Below are 14305 nucleotides of genomic sequence, written 5' to 3' on the forward strand. Positions count from 1 at the left end.
CAATCTACCTGCTTCGATCCAGGTTAGTTTCTAAGCTAGATAAAGGGCTTTTTCAATAAAGTGGCCAACAAATACTACCCAACTGGACAGAACTGCTACAGAAGTCACAATGTTAAAGGAACAGTGAAAATGTTAAAATACATGTGTACACATAAGTACATTTCTCCCAGATTACAATGCACTATAATTTACATTTCTTGCATATTCCTGTCCCTTTCAGTAGGTAGAAATCTGAGAGTCTCTACAAGTGATGATATGGCACAACAGTCCTGTATGGCAGGGAAGATAACTTCTCCGTAGATCACTATGAAAAATCCAAACCAATGCTTCTCAACTGTGTATAGGTCTTCTAGTTGTATATCACCTCCAACACACCCGTATAGGCAGGGCCAGATTTGTACTTTCCAGCACCCTAGGCCGGCTGTCAACAACCGCTCCCCCCCTCTGTTCTGTCCAACTCTGATTAGTGATCACAGGTTTGAATGGACTCCACTCTGTTTTGCTGTTCTGCCCCCCCCCCCCCCTGTTCAACAAAGAAGCAGTGCTCCTGCTGTCCACTCCATGTAATTTCGCCCTCCTGCCTGGATGCACAGCAGGCGATAGCGTTCTGGGCTTGCATACTTCAGAAATGATGCTGATGTATGAGTAGCACTTGTCAAGTACACATACCCATAACACTCGGCTGCTGTGCACATCCGTACAGGAGGGCAAAATTACAAGGAGCCCGAGTGGACAGCGCTGCTTCTTTGTCCTCTGTGCGACTGGCTGCAGTCAGAGCCACAAACGGGACAGTGAAGCGCAATGGAGAGAAAGAAGCCAATCCTAAACCGAGAATAGGCAAGTAGTCTGATCCTAAACTACACACGCAGGCATAGATGTAGTGTAATGCTAGGTACACATGATGCAATTTTCTGACAGATTTACTGTCAGATCGATTATCTCCAGCATATCTGATCTGATTTCCAATAAATGATTCAATTGATTTTCCGTTTCCCTTCTATGAAAAAACATTCAGAAAATCGATCAGTAAGCAAGTCGGGCATGTTGGAAATAGTCGATCTGACAGTAAATCTGTCAGAAAGTTGCACCATGTGTACTTAGCATAAGCTCAGGTGTACTTTACACAGTAAACATTTAGCACTTGGGGCAAGTTAAAGACTCTGAAGAAAGTATAAATTCTCTTTTTTAACTTCTATTCCTGTCAAGGACCAGAACCCCTGCTAAACCCCCGCTATCCCACGGCAAAACGAGGGGTTTGTACCCCCCAAATCCCCTCTTCTAGGTCCGGGGAGCACTTCCTCATAGAGGCAGAGCTAATGGCTGTAGCTCCGCCTCTCAGCGCGTCAATCCCGGCCAATTGCCTCCTCTCCCCGCCCCTTTGAGTCTTCCTTTACTGAGAGGGGCGGGGAGAGGCGGAGATCCACCGGCTGATTGACGCGCATGGAGGCAGAGCTGCGGCTCATAGCTCTGCCTCCATGAGCAGCAAAATCCACGACCAAGAAAATTGTGGATTTTGCAGGGAGGATTTGTGGGGTATAAATCCCTCGTTTTGCCGCGGGATAGTGGCGGTTTAGCAGGGGGTATGGTCCTTAACAGGAATAAAAGTTAGAGAATTTAGACTCTCTTCAGAGTCTCTTTGAGAGATCATAAAATCAGTCAGCAGAAAGTTTTTAAGTTTTGTAACAAAATAATACTATTTATTGGCTAACTGAAAAGGAAAACCTTTGGCTAATGAGCCGTCTTCAGACTTTGTTCCTGTATACAAGATGTTAGAGCACACACCTAAATCTATCTCTATCTATCTATCTATCTATCTATCAGGAGATGCATAGATAGTTTTGTAAATATAAATAAACGTAATAAAGTTGTCATCCTGTTTCAAAACATCCTGCTTTCACTGACTGCTAACACAGTACAATGCTTTGCTGCTACTAAAGAAAAGCCAGGAAAAAAAATTGTAGCACAGAGAATGTTGCTGTCATTCCCTAGAAAAAAAACAAACCATAAATTTTACAGCAGTAGAACAGAGGCGCCAGCAGGATAAAAGTGGATAAAAACTTTAAAATTTGCTGGGAGGAAGCGTTGGACTTACCTCCGTAAAGCAGACACGAAAGACTGTCTGAATAGTAGTCACATTTATTAATTAGTACCCCAATACAGTGCAACGCGTTTCGCAGGCCCAGCCCGCTTCATCAGGCAATAAACATGGGGACAAGACAGAATTTCAGCAATAGCCAGTGTAGCGCCTCAGGCGCACTGAGGCGCTACACTGGCTATTGCTGAAATTCTGTCTTGTCCCCATGTTTATTGCCTGGTGAAGCGGGCTGGGCCTGCGAAACGCGTTGCACTGTTTTGGGGTACTAATTAATAAATGTGACTACTATTCAGACAGTCTTTCGTGTCTGCTTTACGGAGATAAATCCACCGCTTCCTCCCAGCAAATTTTAAAGTTTTTATCCACTTTTATCCTGCTGGCGCTTCTGTTCTCCTACTGCTATACCATGTCCACCCCTGGTGGAGGGGTGATCTACCCCCTTTCGCTTCTACAGAGAGCGACTTCTTATCCCTGAGTGAGGACAGGTCTAATCTCCTCACCTGCCTATACAGTGGTTGCCTCTGTGGTAACCCACGTTTGAGTATAATTTTCTCACGATAACCTTTACTTCATTTATGCTTAACATACTACACTATATCGGGCTCTCGGTTTCTCTACACTTTATCATAAATTTAACAGGTCTGAGATCTTTAACAGCTCTGACAAGTAAAACTAACATCAGTGAGGGGGAGAGGAGAGCTAATAATTCCTGTCCATGAATGCATGAATGAAGAAACTAATCCGAACTCAAAAGTTCTGCTACTTGAGCCCATATATTTTTCTTCTCACAGCAGCTTGTATGTCCCTACTCATCAGACAGATCATCAGGTGACAGCAGATGCTGACTGTCATTACACACACTCTGCACAAGTGAGAGATGCAGGGATCTCTGGAATTCAGGCAGATCAGAGCAAAGCAGGAGAGATGATTTACTTTGACATGGAACCTCTTAGCTCTCCAAGTCCTGCACCCTGCTTATTTTTATCACCCTAGGCCATGGCCTTTGTGGTCTTCCTAGAAATCCGGCCCTGCGTATAGGAAAATGACTCACCCTTTATTAAGACCACCACTCTGCTCTTAGTCCTGCCTTGGGGCTATTCACGGGTCACCCCCCCTCTGCGAATTGTATTCCTCTTTCCCCGTTGGGGCTTTATATACTTTTCAGCTTGCTTGTATCATAACCTCCAAATAAAAACTTCACATAGCATCAAGTAAAAACTTAAAAAATTGAATGTACTTAAAATTTCCAATGATTAAAATCCAGCGTGAGTTTACCAGACCCTCCCCCGTGGAGGGCTCTCTCGATAGGCGTTGCTACAATGAACGGCTTCCGCGCGCACAGCCGCTTCACTTTCTCCGCATCCGCCTGCCTGGTTCACACTCTGCGACACTTCCTGGGTCCCGCCCGACTAGTTTCGTCACTACTGTGACTAATCAGGAGCTGGGGCCCTGAGTGGCTAGGAGTAATTTATCTCATTATTCCCTCCCCTTCCCTTCCATCCAGCCAATGGCTACTTTCAAAATTTGTGCATATTATTTTGCTCCGCTTAGAACTGATCCCTTTCCATAATAGTGGCATAAGATAGCATACACGCTGCATAAAACTTAAAAAAAAAAATCAAAATATTCCGATCACACATACAGGGCCATGTAACCTTCTACCCTGCTCACTCACTTGTAAACACCCAGCATGCATCTGATAGAAATCTGAGAGGTTTTGGACTAGTCCATCTCCTCATGGGGGCCACTCCCTAGAAAGAAACTATACAAAGTTGTTTGCCAGCCTGCCTACTGGCTTGCACTCTATTCTGGCAGTAGAGCTGAGCGATTGCTGTTCAGTTAGCACTTTTAACCTCCCTGGCGGTCTATTAAAAACCGCCAGGGGGGCAGCGCAGCCGTTTTTTTGTAATTTTTTATTTTTTTAAATCATGTAGCGAGCCTAGGGCTCGCTACATGATAGCCGCTGTGCAGCAGCATCCCCCTACCCTCTTCGATTTCCTAGAGGGCTTCCCCGGGGTGGGATGACATCGACGTCGTGATGTCATCAGGAGTCCCGATCCACCCCTCAGCGCTGCCTGGCGCTGATAGGCCAGGCTGCGCAAGGGGTCTACGGGGGGGCGTTCGGTGTGCTCATGCAGCTAGCAAATTGCTTGCTGCGTGCAGCAAAAAAAAAATTGCAAATCGGCCCAGCAGGTCCTGAGAAAACCTCCTGCGCGGCTTACCCCAAACTATGTTCGGGGTTACCGCCAGGAAGGTTAAAAATAAAGAAAACCCAGAGGATTCCCCATGAGGAGATGGACTTGTCCAAAACCTGTCAGATTTTTCCTGCCTAGAGCAGGGCTGGGCAAACTTTAAGCAGCCTGGGCCGCACACTGCATGCTGCATTCCTTAAATTACAACCTCCTCTCCCTACCTGCAGAGTTGCGGGTGGTGGGGGATGTGAAACTCCCCTCGATCACCAATTCCCACGTTGCATCTCCATGGCAACATGCTGTCACATGACATGCCGTAGGGACATGCCAGCATGTAATATGCTGGTACGTCGTGACATCCTGTTGCCATGGAGACGCAGCATGGTAATCAGTGATGGAGGTGAGTTTCAAATCCCCCGCAGCCCGCTTGCAACTCTGCTCGCGCATGCACAGTAGACCCAGACTGGACCCAACTGAGCCAGTTACCGGGGCTGACCGCGGCTGAATGGCAGACAGCGGGAGGATGGCGAGGGACTTGCACGTGTTTATGCGGCTGGAGGAAGGCATGGGTGAGTATCTAATCTTTTTAGGACAGCTCTGGTACGCTTTAAGGCTATCTTCACAATGGAAGCTGCATAGCATTCTCTGTAAAACACAAATGCAATGGGACAAAATAAAATCGCACCACACATTGTGACCTTTAGGTTGCATATACAGGTCCTTCTCAAAAAATTAGCATATTGTGATAAAGTTCATTCTTTTCTGTAATGTACTGATAAACATTAGACTTTCATATATTTTACATTCATTACATTATTATTATTGTTTTAATATTGATGATTTTGGCATACAGCTCATGAAAACCCAAAATTCCTATCTCAAAAAATTAGCATATTTCATCCGACCAATAAAAGAAAAGTGTTTTTAAAACAAAAAAAAGTCAACCTTCAAATAATTATGTTCAGTTATGCACTCAATACTTGGTCGGGAATCCTTTTGCAGAAATGACTGCTTCAAGGCGGCGTGGCATGGAGGCAATCAGCCTGTGGCACTGCTCAGGCGTTATGGAGGCCCAGGATGCTTCGATAGCGGCCTTAAGCTCATCCAGAGTGTTGGGTCTTGCGTCTCTCAACTTTCTCTTCACAATATCCCACAGATTCTCTATGGCAGTGGCGCCTCTAGAGACCAGCTGATAAGCTAATTGCCTAGAGTGGCAGATTTAACTAGGGGCGCTTTGAGGGGAAAGTTTTTTTTTCCTGTCCTTAGAGACTGAAAATTAAGGGAACGGAGAGAAAAAGTTCTAATAAAAGCCTCTACTGCTCAGCCTCAAATAAGGAATCTACAAACCTTTTGTCTACAACACTTTGTAAGTTTGTATGACATTACCTAATATAAGTGTTATTTAGGGATCTAGAGTGTGTCTGTGTGACCCCTGTCCCGTGAGGATGGTGTCTTTGTGTGCATTCCAGAATGGACTGGCCAGGGGAGGAAGGAGGGAGATTTTCCCCCAGGCTGCTGGTACAGTGTATAAGGCAATGTGAAGCACTAGGCTGGTTGAGGGTAATAAAAGTACAATTTGATGGCAAGCTGGTAAATGTACACAGCATGATGCAGCAGAGAGGCTTGCCTCCTACAGTGTCCTTAGAAAAAAAAACTGTCTGCTCTCTCACCATTGTAAAGACTGCATGTGGTCAGCTAGATAAGGTATTTCACAGGTTGAAAAGATTTAGACAGTCCCTAGACTCCAGGCTGCTTTCTGACTTGTGTGAGAGACTGGCAAGGACAGGACAGGAGTCCTATTACAGGCAAGTAGCCTCTGTGTAATATGGGACTGCAATACAGATAAGCTCTCTGCTCCATCTCCGGTTATTCTCGGTATCTCTCCACTCCTCTCTCTCTCATTCACCTTTGTTTCCCCCCTTCCCCTAGTGCTGGCTGTCTTCTTGTCTTAAAGGACTTCTGAGGCCAAATGTTCCCCCAAAAAATAAAAAGTTTGTTACCTGTATAACTTTGGTGGACATGGAGGACGCCGCCCGCGCCCTTCCTATTTCCTGTAGCGTGGATCAGGGGGTTGGCCCTAGAGCTGCGCAGCCGCAGTAGCGGCCATGCGGAGTTTGCAGCCGCGGCCAGCGCCCATCTTTATACAGGCAGCAGAGCCCGACCCTGACCGTGGGGTCGGGAGCCATTCGGGGGGATATTGAGAGGCGGGGACCCGGCGGGACGGCACGGAGGGCGCGGACGGTGTCCTCCGTGTCCACCAAAGTTATACAGGTTGTTATCTAACTTTTTTTATTTTTGGGGGGAACATTTGGCCTCGAAGTCCTAAATAAAAGTGCTTTTCCTCCTCTTTCTGTATAGTGTAATGGTTAAGGGCTCTGCCTCTGGCACAGGCAACCTGGGTTCAAATCTCTGCTTCTTCCTACTTAGTAAGCCAGCACCTATTCAGTAGGAGACCTTGGGCAAGACTCCCTAACACTGCTACTGCCTACTGAACAAGTCAGCACTTTGAGTCTGCCAGGAGAAAAGTAATTGTAAATGTTCCTTGTTGCTCTCTACTTTGCCCAGCCAATCTTACCCTTACAATTGAATCACACAAACTTGTTATTAGTAACCCTAGCCTATAGCTGTCAATACATGCATTCATTTTTACAGACAGATTATTTCAAAATGATCGAATTATCGACCACCTACATTGATCAGAATTTCAATCAATCCATGGCAAAAATGTAAAGTACAATCAAACAGTACATTTTGACTTAGGTGTAGGTAGGGTGAAGGATAGTGGAAGGTGGAAGGGGGAGTCTAGCAATAGGAAATGACGGTAATAACTGCTTGCAAATTTCCATTCAATACTAAAGCCATCATTTGAACATCTGTCAGGACCTTTTTCCACTACCCTGCAATCTGCGATTTGATTCTGATCGCAAAGTACATTAAACTAATGGAAACTGCAGCAGCAATATCCATTAGTGCGATCTGATTCCATTGTGATTTTGGTCAAAACGCAATAGTCTTCCTGCCGCATTTCATAGTGGAAAAGAGCCCTTAGGATCTGTGCCTTTATTATCCTGCTGGTGGCAGCACTGGTGGACTTTGGTGTGGACTTTCGCTGTCCACTAGCAGATGGCTCTCGTCTTGCTGGCAGCTGTGCAGTTCCCCAGTTCGCCAGCAGATGGAACTGTGCGGAGGTTCTGGCCAGTCACCTGATCAATGTGCTGCCTATTTAAAGTGGTATCGTCACCATAAAAATCAAATTTCTACAGCAACTGGTCTGTGTGTATTAAGTGTTAAAGATGCTAACCCTGCATTGAAAACGTTCAAAACTTTTTCTGCTGTTATGATTTGGAGTTATCACATACTTAAGGAACACTGGTCCTTTAGTAGTCGTGCCAATGAATTGCATGCTGGTGGTTCTTTCTATCTATAATCTATTCCTCCTCTTCCCTTTATTTCCCTGCCTGCTGCTTATCTGAAACCTAATCCCCTACTCATTTGTGTTTACAAGCAAGGCTGAGGCGACTCAGTGATTGGAGGAGACAAGAAAAAAAGTAAAGGGCAGAAATGACATCACGGGTTAGCCTTAACTGTGGGCATAAGACATGGCCCCCACCAGGAACAGAATTCTCGTCATTTACTATACAACATTCACTGAAATCAAAACGTGGACATTATAATACATGTTATGTAAGTAGATCAAGTATTTATCTACTTATATATGTTTTTTTTCCCCTGGCATAGTATGGCTGATCCCACTGCTTTAAGAATGGACTTCCTAGCAGCACATTGCTAGATCATTCTGGTACTATTGCAGTGTTGTGACTCTGGCCATTTTCCTGTGCTCCCTGATCCTTGTTCCTGAACTCTAAACTCCAGGTGGGAACACAGAATAGAGACACCGAGAGCCCAATATAGTGTAGTATGTACTGGTATGTGGATATGACAAGTATCTATTTATACTCACAAACATGGGTTACCGTCCAGGTAACCACTAGATCAGCAGGTAAGGAGATTAGACCTGTCCCCACTCAGGATTAAGAAGTCGCTCTCTGTAGATAGGAAATGAGGTGCAACACCCTCCACCCAGGGTGGATTCAGGAACTGTGTAAGCAGACAGAGGCGCCAAAAGGGTAAAATATTCTAAAACGTTTAAAATGAGAAGAGGCAGAGGTGGACTTGCCTCCCCCAAGCAGACACACACGAGTGTTGTGTATATTCAAAACAACAAAAATTTATTTATGTACTCCAGAAAATGCTTTGCACCAGACCTATTTGAGTTTTATGCTCCGTTTCTATTGCCAGATGAGGCGGGAGATGCCCGCGAAACGCGTTGCACTTTCTAGGGTATATAAATACATTTTTGTTGTTTTGAATATACGCAACACTCGTGTGTGTCTGCTTGTGGGACGTAAGTCCACCTCTGCCTCCTCTCATTGTAAACGTTTTGGAATATTTTATCCCTTTGGCACCTCTGTCTGCTTAAAGGGGTTCTTTCGCGAAAAAAGTAGGCAGTTAAAAAATGTGACAGATGACAGGTTTTGGGCCAGTCCATCTTTTTAAGGGGGATTCTCAGGGCTTTCTTTGTTTTCAACAGCATTTCCTGAACAACAGTTGCAAAATCTAACTGACATAATGCTGTGCAAGTGATTAGGGAGGCCGGCTGGTATCTTGCTATTTTGGCAGTTAAACTGCTGTTCAGGAAATGCTGTTGAAAACAAAGAAAGCCCTGAGAATCCCCCTTAAAAAGATGGACTGGCCCAAAACCTATCATCTGTCACATTTTTTAACTGCCTACTTTTTTCGCGAAAGAACCCCTTTAAAGAGAATCTGTATTGTTAAAATCACACAAGTAAACATACCAGTGCGTTAGGGGACATCTCCTATTACCCTCTGTCACAATTTCGCCGCTCCTCGCCGCATTAAAAGTAGTCAAAAACAGTTTTAAAAAGTTTGTTTGTAAACAAACAAAATGGCCACCAAAACAGGAAGTAGGTTGATGTACAGTATGTCCACACATAGAAAATACATCCATACACAAGCAGGCTGTATACAGCCTTCCTTTTGAATCTCAAGAGATCATTTGTGTTTCTTTCCCCCTGAAGCTCACTGAAGAGTTACAAGCTGATTGTTTGTTTACTCTTGCAGACAGCTCTGCCCCGTTGTCTGTAATTCTGCAGTATGTGACTCATCAGTATGTGAACAGAGGATTTATCCAGCTTGTAAAAGATAAGAGAGCAGGGAAAAGCTGGCTAATGTAAATAACACACACACACAGGGGAGTGTGCATAGAGGGGGTATGCATAGCAGATCACACTGAAGAGTTGGCAGCCTTCCAGACACAGGAGGACAAGTCCGACAGGGGAAAGATAAGCTGATTTATTACAGAGATGGTGATAGTGTAAAGTGCTGCAGTAAGCCAGAGCACATTATAATAGGTTTAGGAACCTGTAGGATGGTAGAAAACACAGTGACATTTTTGTTACAGAGTCCCTTTAAACAGTTTCTGAACTCCCGGTATTGACCCTTGCTAGTCTGACTAGTCTTGCCTTCTTGTCTACTGATATTTTCGGATTGCCTGATTTGATTATTGCCTGTCTTGTCTCTCGTATGCCGATTTGGTTTATCCATTCCTGTATATATCCTGAGATCTGTGTTCCTGTTTGTGCCATTGTATACATTGTGTGATTTGTATTATTGCATCTGTTGTATACAGTGGCGGACACAGCCAGCAGTGGGCCCCTGTGCAAAATAGTAATTGTGGGCCCCCTATACGCGCGCCGCGGCAAAATATGGGCGTGGCTACAACCTAAAAATAGTGGATAGAGCCTGCGGCGCGTAGCGCCGCGGCAAAAAAATGGGCGTGGCAATGACCGGATGAGGGCGGAGCTAACTGTAACTTAAAGCGAACCCGGGGTGAGGGTTTATTTCCTTTTAAACAATACTAGTTGCCTGGCGGCCCTGCTGATCTATTTGGCTGCAGTAATAAACTGAATTACACCAGCAACAAGCATGCAGCTAATCTTCTCAGTTCTGACAATATTGTCAGAAACCCCTGACCTGCTGCATGCTTGTTCAGGGTCTATGGTTGAAAGAATAAGAGGCAGAGGACCAGCACGGCAGCCAGGCAACTGGTATTGCTTAAAAGGAGAGAAATATGGCAGCCTCAATATTATTCTCACCTCAGGTTCCCTTGAAAAGTGCAACGCAAAGACAGTGGGCCCAAGTTTTGGTGACCCTTTCCCCAGAAAATTCACATAATTGTGCAGGTTTTCTCAAGAAAATACACATATATGCCCAGAAAATACGTGCAATCATGTCGGCAGATATGCCCAGAAAATACGTGCAATCATGTCGGCAGATATGCCCAGAAAATATGTGCAATCAAGTCGGCAGATATGCCCAGAAAATACGTGCAATCAAGTCGGCAGATATGCCCAGAAAATACGTGCAATCAAGTCGGCAGATATGCCCAGAAAATACGTGCAAACAAGTCGGCAGATATGCCCAGAAAATACATGCAATCAAGTCGGCAGATATGCCCAGAAAATACGTGCAAACAAGTCGGCAGATATGCCCAGAAAATACGTGCAATCATGTCGGCAGATATGCCCAGAAAATACATGCAATCATGTCGGCAGATTTGCGAAGAAAATACATGCAATCATGTGGCAGACCTGCCCAGAACATACACCTGCTAATATAAATAAAACAAAAACATTTACTCACCTGCAGCAGCAGACCTCCTGTCCCAGCCTCCATCCGGCGCGCAGCTCCCATGGGTGGTTGGGTGGATAGGTAGCCTAGTGGGTGGGTGGGTTGGTAGCCTGGTGGGTGGGTGGGTGAGTGGGTGGGTTGGTAGCCTGGTGGGTGGGTGGGTAGGTAGCCGGGTGGGTAGGTAGCCTGGTGGGTGGGTGGGTAACTAGCCCGGTAGGTAGGTAGGTAGCCCGGTGGGTGGGTAGGTAGGTAGCCTGGTGGGTGCGTGGGTAGCCGGGTGGGTGGGTAGGTAGCCTGGTGGGTGGGTTGGTAACTAGCCCGGTAGGTAGCCGGGTGGGTGGGTAGGTAGGTAGCCGGGTGGGTGGTTAGGTAGGTAGCCGGGTGGGTAGGTAGGAAGCCTGGTGGGTGGGTAGGTAGCCTGGTGGGTGGGTAGGTAGGTAGCCTGGTGGGTGGGTAGGTAGCCTGGTGGGTAGGTAGGTAGCCGGGTGGGTAGGTAGGAAGCCTGGTGGGTGGGTAGGTAGCCTGGTGGGTGGGTAGGTAGCCTGGTGGGTGGGTTGGTAACTAGCCCGGTAGGTAGCCGGGTGGGTGGTTAGGTAGGTAGCCGGGTGGGTGGTTAGGTAGGTAGCCGGGTGGGTGGTTAGGTAGGTAGCCGGGTAGGTAGGTAGGTAGCCGGGTGGGTAGGTAGCCGGGTGGGTGGTTAGGTAGTTGGGTGGGTGGTTAGGTAGGAAGCCTGGTGGGTGGGTAGGTAGCCGGGTGGGTAGGTAGGTAGGAAGCCTGGTGGGTGGTTAGGTAGTCGGGTGGGTAGGTAGGAAGCCTGGTGGGTGGGTAGGTAGGTAGCCGGGTGGGTAGGTGGTTAGGTAGCCGGGTGGGTGGCTATCCGGGTGGGGGGCCCGAATCCTATCCTCCCTCCCTCCCTTCCTTCCTCACCTCGGGGGGCCCCCTCCCGATATGCGCGGCGGGAGAGCGAGCGGCAAATGCAGGAAGTCTTCAGGGCTCTCCAGGCATCCGCTAGAGGCCCAGCCGCTGAGTCTCCAATATGTCTCCAACTGGAGACATATTGGAGACCAAGCGGCTGGGCCTCTAGCGGATGCCTGGAGAGCCCTTCCTGCATTTGCCGCTCGCTCGCTCTCCCGCCGCGCATATTGGGAGGGGGCCCCCCGAGGTGAGGGAGGGAGGGAGGATAGGAGTCGGGGGGGCCCCCCGGGAATAAAATAATAAAAAAAAAAAAATATAAAAAAAAAAAAAAAAAAATACTTAATGGGCCCCTGAAGAAAACGGAACTTCAGGGGCCCTCGTGCGGCTGCACGGCCGTATGTCCGCCCCTGGTTGTATATATCTGTATAGTTAGGCAGAGGGGTTCTGGTATTGGGATACATAGGCCCATATGCAATAAACTTTTTCTCCTGAGTTTTCTCCAAGGTGATATTTTTGAACATGCCAATAAAATGCATTTTAAACCACCAGAAAGCAAGTAAATATTTAAAACAATTTTGGTAGTACTTTCTAACTTATTTTTCGATACTTTTTAAATTGCAAGTGCTGAAAAGTTATTCTAATCAGGTGAAAAATAATCTAGGAGAAAGAAAACTCAGGAGAAAAGGTAATTGCATATGGGCCATAGTTTTTCTCGGATTGTATGATTGTTTGTGTATGGTGGCTGTATACTTGAATTGCTGCACCTTTGTAAATAAACATGTTTTCACTAGTGTTGATCGAACAGTGTTCGACACTGTTCGTTATTCTATGAATATCGGGGTGTTCGGGTTCTGCTCGGCCGAACAGCGGGGGGGGGGGGGACCAGGCCGCCCAGCTGGAGGGGTAGCGGGCAGGAAGGGGGTATTGGGCCTAGCGACGGGGAGGGGGGACGGACCCCCCCTCCCTCACCTGGGTCCCCCGACCTCCGCTCCCCTCCAGCTTTAAAAAGTTAAGTAGCATCCGCTACTATTAAGAGGTAACGGGAGGCGATCACTTGCCTCTTCCGGTTCCAGCGTGCGTTCCACTGACGTCACTTCCTGCAACGCCGCCCACTGTATTGTAAGTGGATGGCATTGCAGAAAGTGACGTCAGTGGAGCACACGCTGGAACGCAGAAGAGGGGAGTGATCCCAGCCCGTTACCTCTTAATAGTAGCGGATGCTACTTAACTTTTTAAAGCTGGAGGGGAGCGGAGGTCGGGGGACCCAGGTGAGAGGGGGGGGGGGGGGGTCCGCCCTCCCCGCCGCTTTTCCCAATACCCCCTTCCTGCCCGCTACCCCCTCCAGCTCTGCGGCCCCCCACGGCTCGAGTCCCCATAAACGTCAATAGGGTTCAGTGTTCGGCCGAACATCTGGACGATATTTGCCCGACCCCGAACATATGGGTGTTCGATCAACACTAGTTTTCACTTTCAAATCCAAACTGTGCGGATCTCATTATTTTCTTATGTGATTTCTTGCTCTTGCCTTGTCTTGATAAGAATCTGCATGTGGAGATCCTTACAGCATCATCTGCAATATTCAAATAATGGCAATACTTAGCACCCAAATTACCAATTGCACTTTTCACATGGATGGGAGGGACCCTAAAGACCACGAGTGGCAGTCATGCCTGGGACCCACTTGCCGCTGCAAACACTCTACAAAAAACGTTTTTGTTTTTTTTGTTTTTGTAAGCGATTTTGCCACTTAAAAGCAGAGCGATTTCAGGGAAAGCAATTTTGGGCCTTAACTTGCCTTATGAAATCGCTCCGAAAATGGTGCATGCAGATTTCAGCAAATCACAATGGCTCCTGTGAATGGCCATTCACTTTTAGCAGCAAAGCACTTCACAAATCACTGCTAAAAATGTGAAAATGCTCTAGTGTGTCGTCCTAGGCCTGAAAAGAGCTTTTCCATTTATTTCATTTAAAGTCGTACTTCACTTCAGCTTTTCTCTAAGGATTGCTATGGTAGCATTACAAGAGTTCCATTCGGTTTCCATGGATCTGTGTAAGTATTGCTACAGTAGCATTACAAGAGTTCCATCTGGTTTCCATGGATCTGTGTAAGGATTGCTACAGTAGCATTACAAGAGTTCCATCTGGTTTCCATGGATCTGTGTAAGTATTGCTACGGTAGCATTACAAGAGTTCCATCTGGTTTCCATGGATCTGTGTAAGTATTGCTACGGTAGCATTGGAAGTGTTCCATCCGGTTTCCATGGATCTGTGTAAGTATTGCTACGGTAGCATTAGAAGTGTTCCATCTGGTTTCCATGGATCTGTGTAAGTATTGCTACAGTAGCATTAGAAGTGTTCCATCTGGTTTCCATGGATCTGTGTAAGTATTGCT

This window comes from Hyperolius riggenbachi, chromosome 12, assembly GCF_040937935.1.
Source record: "Hyperolius riggenbachi isolate aHypRig1 chromosome 12, aHypRig1.pri, whole genome shotgun sequence".
Taxonomy (NCBI): domain Eukaryota; kingdom Metazoa; phylum Chordata; class Amphibia; order Anura; family Hyperoliidae; genus Hyperolius; species Hyperolius riggenbachi.